General features: G+C 47.1%; 1 protein-coding gene across 8 annotated transcripts in view; it reads right to left on the bottom strand.

Annotated features, from left to right (window-relative positions):
• Window positions 1-13561, bottom strand: part of DOCK6 (dedicator of cytokinesis 6) — a 439831-nt gene that overhangs the window by 114429 nt on the left and 311841 nt on the right. The gene's annotated exons all lie outside the window — the stretch shown is intronic.

Here is a 13561-nt window from a genome sequence, read left to right as displayed (position 1 = left end):
ATCATACTGCACTTAAAAGTATATCTGTCAGTGTTAATTTGGAATGTATTCATGCATTTAAATCAAACCAAATTAATCCATAACAGTAATTAAATCAATTTCTTGATCAACAATACACATCTATGCTATACTGATAAAACGAGGATTAGGTAACTGTATTAAGTCAGCAGCAGATAAATGGGGTCGCTGGGCTATTGGAGAGTTTAAGATTGGGCATCACACATTTACCCTATGCAATATCTATGGTCCCAACTTGGATGATGCCGAATTACTTGATTTTATTAATGTTGAAATAGCCCAATGGCCACAACCTGTGGTAATGTGCGGTGACTTTAATATAAATATTGCTGCTGGTTTTAATGTCCGATCAACTCGTGTGTATACAGGAAGAAAGAAATTAATGTACTCTTCACTACGGGGCTTAATGATAGAACACGGTCTCCATGATGTCTGGAACGCACTGCATCCTGAGAATCCCGGTTTTACTTTTTTTTCTGCTCCACATTCCAAATTTGTTCGACTAGATTATTTTTTTTATCGCTGCAGTTTTGTTATCTAAAGTTATTATCTTGATTCAACCCAAATTGGTTTCTGACCACAATCCGGTGCTTTTAGAGCTGGTTCTGGATTCTGGGTTTCAAGTAGGCCCGCGACCCTGGTCTTTTGATAGGAAACTACTAGCCGATGAGGACTACTGTCAATTTATGCGCAAGACTATTCAGGAAATTTTTATTACTAATAAGGGCACGGCTTCACAGGAGATAGTTTGGGACACATTCAAATCAGTTGTCAGAGGACAAACTCTCAGTTTCTCCAAATTTAAACGTAGAACGGTCTTGATTAAACATCAACAAGATTTTACAAGGGTCATCAGCGCTGAGCACAATTTAGCTGATGCAATACGCCTAGGAGTGGACCCAGTTTTAGTTCAAAAGGCTCAACAGGATCTTACTATTACTAGATCGTCCGCATATGCTAATATTGCTGATCAGATTGCTGAAAAATTTACACAGCATAAAGAAGAGGCGTATGAATTTAGTGAAAATACTGGTAGACTATTGGCGAAGAGGTTAAGGGAGAGGGCAGTTCTTAATGACATTTCAAAAATTAGGGATTTACAAAGGAGTATGCAGGAAACCAAGGCGGGCGTTCTTGAGGCGTTTCAAGGATTTTATCAAGCACTATACAGTAATCCGGGATCTGGAATGGGTGGTGGGGAGGAGCAGGAGTATCTCCGTGAACTGGCTTCTGAGACACTACCAGTTCATTGTAAAACAACAATATCTATCCCTTTGGATTGTACTGAGGTGGAACTAGCACTCTTAGGCCTGGCACAGGGTAAGGCTATGGGCCCCGACAGCATCCCTTTAGAATTCTATCGCACGTTTTGGAACGTATTAAAGAATGAACTGGTGGAAGTATGCCAACAGGCTTTTCTAGGCAAGGCACCAGATTCATGGTCTAAAGCAACAATCTTAGTTTTTAAAATCGAAAGGGAAAATAGAAATGGGATCATATAGACCAATTTCGTTACTGAATACAGACAGTACGATCTACTCTAAAATTATAGCCAACAGGATGAATGATTTGATTCCTGGGTTAGTCTCAGTAAGGAAGCATGGGTTTATACAACGCAGAGACACTACAGACCATATTAAAAGGATTGTCTCCATGCTAGACTGGTCACAGAGTAGTAAATCCCCCGTCGGCGTGGCCCTCTTGGATGCTGAAAAAGCATTCGACAGGGTCTCGTGGCAGTTCCTGTGGGCAGTCATGGCATGGAAGGGATTTCCGCCAGAATTTATTACAGCTGTACAAACTCTGTATTCTCACCCATCAGCCGTAATCCGTATAAGTGGGGATGTCTCTGGTGAGGTTGCGATAGCAAGGGGGACTAGACAAGGCTGTCCCTGCTCCCCCTTAATGTTTGCTTTATATATTGATCCCTTTATTGTTACCCTAGAGGAAGATAATGTAATAAAACCCGTCCAGATAAATAGCGGACGTTTTAAAGTATTTGCGTATGCAGATGACATCGCTGTAGTAACGTCGAATATTGCTGATGCTTTACCCCGAATTATTGAGGTTGCAGGAGTCTTCGGCAGGTTTTCCGGTTATAAATTAAACGTAACCAAAACTCAACTGATTCACTCACAGACCGGCTGCCCAGAATATATGACCATCGAAACTGAGGCAACTTATCTTGGTATTAAGATCACACCGAAAGTAGAGGATATCATCCCTATAAATCTCGATCCCATTATTGCCTCATCTAATAAAACATTAGAAAGGATCAACAATTAACATTTATCACTTTTTGGTCGTAGTAACGTCCTAAAAATGCTTATCTTCCCTAAATTTCTGTATATATTTCGTGCCATTCCATTCTTTTTTTTTTTTATTTTTTTTTTTAAGACCTTTATTTGCATCATTAGGATAAACATGTGTGGGCCTACAACCAATCCGGCCGGCCACCAGTCAAAGACGATCAATAATCAAAATAAGCAACACAAGGCCAGTTGGCAAGCAAGCATACACAATTGAACAATGCCAAAGATGGGATAAGCGGCAATAACGGCCCAATATCAGGATCAATGAGGTCTATTTTATAATAAGGGGATAAGGCTCATGGCTGACTCACAAATACAGAAAAACCCCAAAAACAGGATTACACCCATGCCAAAACGAAAGGAGGGGGGGGTTGGGGGGGGAGGAGGATGTAAGGGCACGATACGACCGTAACACAAAACAAACGCAAAATACAGTGGAGAAGCATACAAGTGCTACCAAGATATCATTCATGACCCCCCACCCAAAAACACGCTAACGAAGGCAATGGGAGCAGAGAACTGTACGAGTCGAGCCCACGCCTCTCAATACGAGCCTGGGAAAAAGGGGGGGGGAAGGGGGGGGAAGGGGGGGGAGGGGGGGGGGAAGAAGGGAAGGGGGGAAAAAATAAGAGGAAACAAGGGGGAGGAAACCAAAAAAGGGGACAGAAAAGGGGGGAAAGGAAGGGAGAAGAACAAAATAAAGAAAAAGAAAAAGAAAAACACAATCGTGCAAGATGGGCGCCGCCCCGGGCCAGGCAACCCGCGGCTGATAGTACAGAAGAAAGTGGAAGCTGGCAAAAAGAAGGGTATGGCAGTCGCGACAAAGCGTCGGAACCGAGAAAAATGGCGTAGCAACAGACCTCAACCCACCCATGCCTGAGAAGCGAGGACAGAAGCGGCACCGCTATAAAGGGATAGCAAAGGGCCATAGAACCAAAAGAAAACATCCGAAAGGCCCCACCCACCCGTCCCACCCCGCACCCCTGCAGAAGGCTACGGCCTACCCTCCAAACAGCGTGCCTGTCGCCCTAATCCGAAACCCGAAATATAGTGAAAAGAGGAAAAGTAGAGGAAGAAGACAAAAAGAGGAGGAAAAGAAACACAAAACAAAAAGAAAATGTGAGGGAGGAGCCAGAGGATATGAGCAAACGCATTCGGCCACGACCCTCCCCCGACCAACTAATGAATAAGTATCAAATCAGTACTACACCTTCACATACAACAAGAACCACAGGGAGGGGGAGGAGGGAGAGATTGTAACGTTTCACCGTGTCGGGAGCACAAACATCAATGCAACGGGCAGGTAGATCAGCAAACTATCATGTCGTGCAACTCACCCCCAACCCTTCCTGACCACGAAACCAACCCAATAAAGGACAATGTGGAGCGGACCACCCAGCACAAAATAATCATAACGTAGTCCAGAGTCACGGCAGTGATATAAATCAGGTAGAGCCTTCGTACGGAGGGAATACAAAAAGTCAATTAAGCAAGTCAATTGTAGCAATAATGACAGGGCAAGCAAAGGCAAGCCGGAGTCCAGGCGCGCAATTCGACAACACAAAGGTACCCCTCCAGAACAAAAGTTCGAATCCAACGAAGCAGGAGCAAACAGCGGCCCACCATGAGTCCCAGGCACCCGGGAAGGAGCAGATCTCCACGTCGTGTGGAAGTCCTCGAAATCCAGGCGGCGAGGAAGCAGAGGGTCAAAAGTCACCGGCCCATCAAGCGGCCGAAGAACAACGACAGCAACTCCTGGCGCAGCCGAAGGGGGCGAAGCAATGGCAGCAGCAGGACGACAGGGGTGCGTGAAAGAGCGGCGGCCCAAAATGGCGGCGAGCCGCATGGGGTCGGCAGAGGCACCGGGGGCCAAGACAGCGTACAATGACATCAAGGCGTCCAGGACATCTCCGGGCGTGGGCGCTCGAGTACACACCCAGGCCTCCGCACAATCCGGCCGGTAAGGAGCGTCGGTGCAGAGCAGAGCACCCCCCACGTCGTCGGTAGCCATCTTGTGAGTTTCGCCGCCCCACGCTCCACCGTGGGCCCCCAACAGTTCCCAAATGTAGGACTTTACTGACCTCCGGAGTCCCCCAACAACGGCCTCACCGGCACAGGATATGCGAGCGCCCGATGGGGGGGGGGTCCCCTCCGAACAGTGGCAGGCCCCACAGGCGAGAGCCAGGCGCGGGGTTCAGGATCGCCAGACAGGACAAAGGCGAAGGGACCCCTTCACACGGTCAGCCCCCAACACTTCTCGTCCCCCTCCAGCCGCACGGCCCAGTCATCGGGCCCGGTTCAGGATCTCCGGGGCACACGCACAATGGTTCCCACCAGTGGCTCACTTTCGCGGCCGGGGCCGGCAATCTCTTCTCCGCCGGTCGGGTCCCGCAGGATTCTCTTCTCTGCCAGTCGGGTCCCGCAGGCGAGGTCCCGGTCTTGAGTGTCCGGAGGCCCCAATCTCACCGAGGGCACAGCTGCGGATCCACAGCACACAGGAACCTCCGGACCAGACGATGAGTAAGAGTGGGTCTTTAAAATTCAAATTCTGTATGGAAGTAGCGTCGCAGTGCAGGATATATGGCAGGATAGTCGGAGTTAGTCGGAGGGCCGACGGAGCCGAGCTAAAAGGCGGCCATTCCGTCCTCGAGCTAGGCTCCTCCCCGCCATTCCATTCTTAATACCCGCTGTTTTCTTTTCTCGAAATGAGAGAATGTGTTCAAGGTTTCTCTGGGGCTATCACCGCGCCAGACGAGCCTGGAAAAAGTGTAGCCTACCTAGAGAGAGAGGAGGTTGGGGGGGTCCCCGATTTTCAATTATACCATTGGATTGCTATATTGCAACATATGGGGGTGTTAATCCTGCCGGAAGATCCAACACCAGATTTTGCTGCCCCCTCAATCTATGAGATGCTTTTGGGCTCAGAAGCAAAACAGTGTTTAAATCGTATAATTGAGCCAAGCTATTATAAAAAAACTAAATTTAAGGCTGTTATTGCTGCGTATGTAATATGGAGGAAAACAAAGAAGAAATTAGGTATAGGCCCGAATCTGAATGTATATACTCCGCTTCAAAATTGCTCTTTGCTACCTGAGATTTTTGGGGATCATATAATGGCAAGATGGTACAATTCGGGAATCTGTCACCTTGGGGATCTATTCCAGGGGACTCATTTCGTATCATTTGAATTTTTGCAGAAGAATCACAACCTAGCTCAAAGGGATTTTTTTAACCCCTTCGACGCTCATGACGAGCTCAGCTCGTCATGAGGTACACCTCTCGTACGCTCATGACGAGCTGAGCTCGTCATGAACCGCGGGTTTTTTAAAAGTTCAGCACACAGCGGGACAATGCGCCGCACGGATGGTGTTAAGTATCTTCAGTTGCGCAGTTTTTGTGAACAGAAATTAAACAAGAAGGCGATTACATTAAAAAAAATTGAGATTATGGAAGCACTTAGATTAAGGGTTAAAATGGGCCCCCTTTACCAGTTATTTATGGTTAAAACGGAGGATGATTTAGAAGCCTGTGAGCTAAATTGGGTTAATAAAGGGATGGAGGGGGTTAACCTCATAAGAAGTATAGAGCTTGCAACTAATGTATTATTTATTGGACCCTTAAAGAGTCAGCACTTTATGTCAATTTTTGGACTATATTATACGCCTGGAAAATTGGCTAAATGGAATTCTGGTAGGGGGACTGGTTGTAACCGGTGTGGTTTGTACGCGGCTGATGCCCCCCACATGTTTTTCTCTTGCCTTAAGCTCTTCAGATTTATTAAGGATGTTGAGGATTTTATTACGGTTAGTTTGGGCATAACAGTAAAATTATCACCAACGTTGGTGATTTTTGGGTGTCAAGAAAATTTACTGAATGACTGGTCGCCCGCCGAACAGGGTTTTGTATTTATCTGTTTGGCCTTGTTCCGTTTATGTATCACCTCTCAATGGCTGGACTGTACACCGCCAACTTTTATTAATTGGCAAACCAGGTTGCTCTCTACATATCATCTAGAGATGGCGTTATACAGAAACAAGGGTATTAGAAGGAGAATACAGGGGAATAAATTGGGGCATCCTATTGTTAAGTGGATAGGGTCGTAATTTGAGGTAAACCATGGATATAACCTAATGTACTTCATGTCCCCTCCTCTTATAGGAGTATAATGTTATTTGTTAATTTACTAATGATGAATGTTTTCAAGTCGTATGTAATGTGCATAATTTTTTTTATAACCTAAGTACATTCTGAAGTTTGCTGGTTCTTTTTTTTTTTTTTTTCTATCTCCTTCTATGATTGATTTCTCATGTGTCTGTCTGCTGACATAAACTTTAATAAATAAATAAAAATAAACAATACATATCAAATCCACCAAATTGAAGTAAATCAAATAAACCTATTTTTTTAAAGTTAAGTCTAAGATCTGCTTAACAAATCTAATATTCAATCGCTAATATCAAAGGCAAATCAGACTAAAGATAATCAAACCAAGATCTGCTCACTCAAAATAAATAAATAAAACAAATCTATTAGGACGCGGGCGCATGGTCATTTAAAATTATAATTTTTTTAAACAGAGTTTTAAAAAGCACGAACTTGACCCGAAGGTATCAGAACGATTTACATGAGCACCAGTTTTGTTACATAAGGGACACATTCATTTTGGTTAGGCACAGGGAGATTAAGTGATTTGCCCAGAATCGCAGGATGTTGCGCGTCCTTGCCGAGACGAGAACCCGGTTTCCCAGAGTTAATGTGGACAGCCCTAGCTGTTAGGCCACATCCTCTCCCAGTTATACCAAGAAGTCCTTAAGAGCTGAACAAGTGATGTGACTCTCCCATCTCAGTTCAGAATCCAAACAATAATGCTTTGCAAAGATGTGGAAGGATACCCCGGTTGCCACATTGCAAATATCTGACATTGGCAGGGGTCTTCCCAGTGCAGAAGCGGAAGACCTTGCTCTGGTCGAATGAGTACAAACACATTCTGGTGGTACTTTGTGTGCCATAGAGTAGCAGATCTTGATGCATAGAATTATCCATCTTGATATTATCCTCTTGCGTACTGCCAACACATAGCCCTTAACAGTGCCTACCGTGCAACTTTGTCAGGCCAACAAGCAAGGAAATCCAAGAATGTCAGACAAACAGGCCCGAAGATTATCTGCAGCGTTGCTAGTACACCATGTGACAAACTTGTCCAATCTGACTAAATAGACAATTTTGTTGGAGTGTCTTCAGGAGCATAAGATAACATCCATCACTTCAGGGAGCAGGAAAAAAGAAGATAGGTTGCCCTGTTCAATCTCTAAGCATATAGGTGGAGGCTGGGGTATAGAATCTGCCCATGAGAGTAGCTCTGCCCTGTGAGGGAAATGGAGCGTGGGAGGGCAGAGGGAGAGGTGAATGAAATCGGCAAACAAGACCCTTTGTGGCTACTCTGGGACAATTAAGATTACTTGGGCCCAATGGAGGCGAATCTTGCTCAGAACAAAAGGAATCACGGATATGGGAGGAAACAAGAGAGGTCTCTCATAACAGGCAGATGTCCTGGACCACTTCTGGATGAAGAATCCAATTGTGGTCAGCAAATTACATTGCATGAGACAATCTGCTTAAACGTTGAGCTCTTCGGCCAAGTGATTTGCTACTTAGCAGATCTGGTGGTTCTGTGCCCCATACCAGAGTTGTAGAGCTTCTTGGCAGAGAAGGTATGACCCAATCCCCTCTTTTTGCTGATGTACCACATTGAGGTTGTATTGTTTGTCAGAATCTGAAAAATACATCCGCAAAGGGAATGGAGGATAACCTTGGGAGACAGTCGTATCTATTTTCTGGACACCAGCGGCTTCTTACCTACAATTGCTCCAGGTGAGATCCGCAACCTGGATTGCAGGCATCCGTGATCACTGTTGTCACTGCAGGGCAGGGTGAAACAGCTTTCATTGTGTAAGGTTGCTGCTTACACTCCACCACTGTAGGTCTGCTGCTGTGTCCCTGGAGATTTTGATATGTTGGAACCACTGCCTGTGGAGGCACCACTCCAGGGCTCTCATGTGCCAGCGTGCATGGGTGACCAACAAAATGCAGTAAGCTAGCAGACCAAGCAGACGTATTACCATCAGGACTGGAATGTTCACTCCATTCCAAAACAGCGGAATCAGACTGAATATCTGGAACCCTCTGAGGAGGAGGAGGAGGAGGAGGAGGAGGAGGGAAGGCTGGACTTAATGTGGGGTCCAGTACTGCCCTTATAAACATTCTGTGCTTAGAGGGCAAAAAGAACAATTGATGGACAGAATTCAGAACAATGTCATACATTCATCCCAGTACAGGGATCTGGGCCTAAACCCATAGTTTTTTGCTCACCCTGCCGTTCCAGTTTGGACCCAGCCATATGCAAACCAGTCTTGACCCTGTGCCCAATGGGAACAGGCCAGCCCGAATTGCCAGACCAGGTCCTCCCTGGACTGGAAACAAGCATCCTAGGACCGGTTTCGAGCTTTCAGCCCTCATCAGCCAGGATAGCTTGACTCCAGTGGCATGGAGAGCACGGGACTCATGTCTAAGCATACCCGTCCCACTCGGGGTGACAAATGTAAAAAGAACAATTGATGGACAGAATGCAGAACAATGTCATATATTCACCCCAGTACCGAGATCTGGGCCTAAATCCATCGTTTTTTTTGCTCACCATGCCATTCCAGTTTGGACCCAGCCATATGCAAATCAGTCTTGACCCAGCGCCCAATGGGAACAGTCCAGCCCAAACTGCCAGGCCAGGTCCTCCTGGACTGGAAACGAGCATCCTAGGACCGGTTTTGGGCTTTCAGCCCTCATCAGCCAGGATAGCTTGACTCCAATGGCATGGAGAGAATGAGACTTACGTCTGAGAATACCCGTCCCACTCGGGGTGACAAATGCAAAAAGAACAATTGATGGACAGAATGCAGAACAATGTTATACATTCACCCCAGTACAGAGATCTGGGCCTAAATCCATCGTTTTTTTGCTCACCATGCCATTCCAGTTTGGACCCAGCCATATGCAAATCAGTCTTGACCCTGCGCCCAATGGGAACAGTCCAGTCCGAACTGCCAGGCCAGGTCCTCCCTGGCCTGGAAACAAGCATCCTAGGACCGCTTTCGGACTTTCAGCCCTCATCAGCCAGGATAGCTTGAGGATGCTTAGAGGGCACCAGGTGGGATTTAGACTTGTTGAAAGAAAACCCAGATCGGACAACAACTTGGTTGTCGCCTGCAAGTGGCTAGACACCGTCTCCAGAAAGATGGGTTTGATGAGCCAGTCGTCCAGGTAAGGAAATACCAGGATTCCTGCCTCTCTGTGATGGGCCGCAATCACCTTCATGAAGACTCAAGGAATGAAAGTGAGGCCAAATGGAAGGACCAGAAACTGGTAGTGCTCAGACCTGACCGTGACTATAGGAAAGGAATGGTGGAAATAGGCTTCCTTCAGGTCGAGAGGAACTATCCAGGCTTCTGCTTCCAGCACAAGCAAACCTTTGTTAAGGACAGCATTTTTAACTTTTCCTTCTAAAGGAACCAGTTCAAAATCCTGAGGTCTAGGCTCGGGTGTAGGTCTCTGTACTTTTTGGAACCAGGAAGCGCCGGCAGTACCACCCCGAACCCTGTTCCTGCTCTGGAACAAATCCCACTGCGCCCTTCAAAAGTAAGGATTGAACCTCTTGTTGGAGGACACACAGATCTGGCAAGGGTGAATCTGGACTGGGAGGGATAGGAGAACATACTTGTTGAAAGGGTGGGGCATACCCCCGTGAGAAAGTGCCCTCTTTCTGCATGGTATGCCCCCACTTCTTGCTGAATTGCTGATGTACTTTGACTGAGTGTGCCCTGGGCTCCTGCCAATCAGGTGCCCAGGGCTGGTGTTCCTTCCCTAAAACTGTGTTGAAGCTAAACCCCAATTGGCATATCTGGCCACATGTCAGCCCCTGGTAAATGGTACCCAGGGCATTGTGACCAGAAAAGACCCCTAAGGACTGCAGCACTTATTGTGCCACCCTTAGGGCCCCTGCACCCTCACACACACACACACACACACACACACACACTGCCTTTGCAGACTCAGTGTCCTGGTGCAGAACTAAACAAAGAGTCAACATGACACACATCCCTGTGCCATGCCCACAAACCCACTGCCCTGGCATACACCAGTCACCCCTCTAGCTGGGTGCCCTAAGCCAGTGGTGTGGGCAAAGGTGCATGAGCCCTGTGCCCCTACAGTACCCAAGGCCATTCCTGGGCACTGTAAGTGCACTGATGCCATTCAGAGCATAGGGTGCTGGGAGGTTGTCATTACGAACTCCACAGCACCATAATGGCTACACTGAAGACTGACAAGTTTGGTACCAACCTTCTCAGCACATTAAACCCACACTGATGCCAGTGTGGGATTTAATGTAAAATGCACCACAGAGGGCATCTTAGAGATACATAACCTACAATCCGCGTCTTGCGTAGGAGGCTGCCTGGCCACACAGCAGACATGTTGCTGGACCCCAGGTGGAGAGCCCCCCGCTCTCCTGGGCCTGCAACAATGCACATACTGGGCGAGGTGCTAGGTCTCCTCCCCCAGTATGGGCAGGGGGAAGCTTCAAAGGAATGCCGCCTTTGTGAGCTTCTCCAGGCCACTTGCTGTACTCAGCACCCCCTTTTCTGAATCGTACTCAGCAACTGGCCCCCACCAGTTCTGACCCCCACTCTGGCAGGAAGACTGGAGGGAAATCCTATGTCAGGAAAGGGTGTGTGCCAGCCTGTGCCAACTCCACCCCTCAGGTGGGAGAGACGAGGTGAAGCACGACTCTGAGCTACCGCCATCTTGAGGATGAGGAGCCCTACCCACTCACAGCTATGCTCCTGCCCCCCTCCCACAGGAGAGGAACAGGTTAGGGGGTGTAACTACCCCAGGACAAGGACCTATTGGTCTCCGCCCTCACCCTACCTGTAACACCCCTAAATTTAGTATTTAGGGGCACCCTGAGCCTTCCTTCCTCAGATCCTGATTTCAAAACAAGAAAGAAGCCCAAGAAGAAGACCTGCCAGGCAGCTGCTAACAAGAGGACGATACCAACTGACTTGGCCCCAGCTCTACAGCCTGTTGATCCTTGAACCTGCTCCTGCTAAATTCCGGCGTCTCCTGCGGACAGCAACCTCGAGAACCCCGGAGGAGTTGCCTTCCTTGACCCTCTTAGAGACTGGGACTCCCATGAACAGTGCTTCTGCTCAAACAGCAAAATCCCTGGTGCCAGCCAGGAACCGCAAATCCAGCCGACTCTGCACCCACCAAGCCCGGCCTGTGCCCAAGTGGGCAAAGACCCTGAGGACGTCCCCCCTGCGATTCTGACCTGGAATCCAGTGCCCAAGGACCCTCCTCGACGACCCAGACGACACCTGCAGCCTCAGAACCAGGGACTCCCCCATCCGCTACCAGCAGAGGGTAAGATTTCCTGATCCCAAATGACACCCCTGCACCTGGTGCCCCTCGGCCCCCTGTGCCCAACTCCAGGGTGCCTAACTACCCTCCAAGATCCCAACTTACCCCTCGAAGTATTGGTCGCTACAGAAGATCCTCCGTCCCCGAGCCTGCAACCTTTGTTCCCTTTTCAAGATCTCCATTGAATAACCTTGAGTGCCTGACGTCTCAAAAGCACACTGCACCCAGCCGCCCGAGGCAGTGCAACCTTTGTCCTATCCTACTTCCCCATTTGCCCTGAGCGAATGACCAGGAGCCTAGCTCCCACAGCCGCGTTGCTAGCCAGCAGCCACCAACCTCTTGTTGGATAACATTGGGCCTAACTACCTCTGCACCCGGCTGCTCCTGTGCCGGTGTACCAACTGTACCTACCTGACCCTGAGAGACCCCTGAGTCTATGCCCAGAACCTTAACTATTCCAGTCGTTACTTACCTAAAAGCTGATAACTCACTTTTCTTCCATAGGCTAACATTGACTGGTTTTGCTTGGGAATTCTTCGAAGTGTGGAGTTTTGGAACTTTAAAATATTCATCTAAAATCAGCCGAACAACAAATTCCGATTTACTCACCTGTTATCAGGAGAGACCTCGGTGCTGCATCTTTTGACCCTGAAAAGTAATTCTAACCATACTTACCAGTAACTTGAATTTCCTTCCACAGCATATCATTGCCTGCTTTTTGCTGAAAAAGTTTTTAAGTGTCGATTTTTGAAACTTACAAATATTCTCTAAAAATCGTGCCAGCGATAAAAACGTAATTACTTACCTGTTTAGAGGTCCTAGTGCCGAACCTAGGAGTCCAACACTGGATTACAAAAGTAATGTAAACATACTTTACCTGCAAACTGAATTTCCTTCCATGGGATAACATTGGTAATTTCAACTGAAAAAGTTTCTAAGTGTCAACTTTTAAAATATAATAATATTCCTTAAAAATCACTACTGTAACCAAAACGCTTTTACTTAACTGTTTACAGGACATGTCTCAGGACTGAATCTAGGATCCAGTCCTGTGGTTAGAAAAGTAATCCATAAAGTAATCAATTGCATTTAACTAGAAATTCCCATTGAGCTCAATGTTGTATTGTGTTTGAAATTGTGTTGCCTTTTGCAACAAACTGAAACTATTGTATTCAAAGAGTCTATTGCCTATTTGAAAAGTATTTAACTAAAGTAATCCATTCTGAGAAAGTATATTTTGATACCTTGATGGTTCTAAAATAAAACAACTACATCTTTTGATGCATAACAATTGGCCTAGAGTTCAGTTCTTGAGTGTGAGAGACCATTTTCGGACTGAGTGTGTACAACAAATGCTTTACACTGTCCTCTGATACTGCCTTACTGCTCGATCAAGCTACCACTTTAGAGAGTAAGGTTATATCTAACTTTAGCCTCTGCCAAACCTCTGGGGACTATGGTCTCTGTACACACTGTACCTTACTTTGGTCCAGTATATACAGAGTCACTTTCTTACAACCCCTTATCCACAATCTGAAAGGCCCAAAGGTATTAAAGTTCTGGTCTTCCAAACTTGTGGAAAGGAGGGTACCCGTCCTCCAAAGGGGTGGGTGAGTTCAGGCATGTTGGAACTAGGGCTTCTTCCCTGCGGTGGCTGGGGAAGCGAAGAAGGAAGAGGATGCAGGAGTGAGCGGGAGGGCACAAGTTAGTCCTTTGCCTCATCCTCCAAGTTGTTTGTATTGGGGATTCGCCTCCTGTTG

Source organism: Lissotriton helveticus, chromosome 1_1 (assembly GCF_964261635.1).
Source record: "Lissotriton helveticus chromosome 1_1, aLisHel1.1, whole genome shotgun sequence".
Lineage (NCBI taxonomy): Eukaryota > Metazoa > Chordata > Amphibia > Caudata > Salamandridae > Lissotriton > Lissotriton helveticus.
Note: the sequence above shows the minus strand (reverse complement) of the source record. Positions and strands in the feature narration are given on the sequence as shown.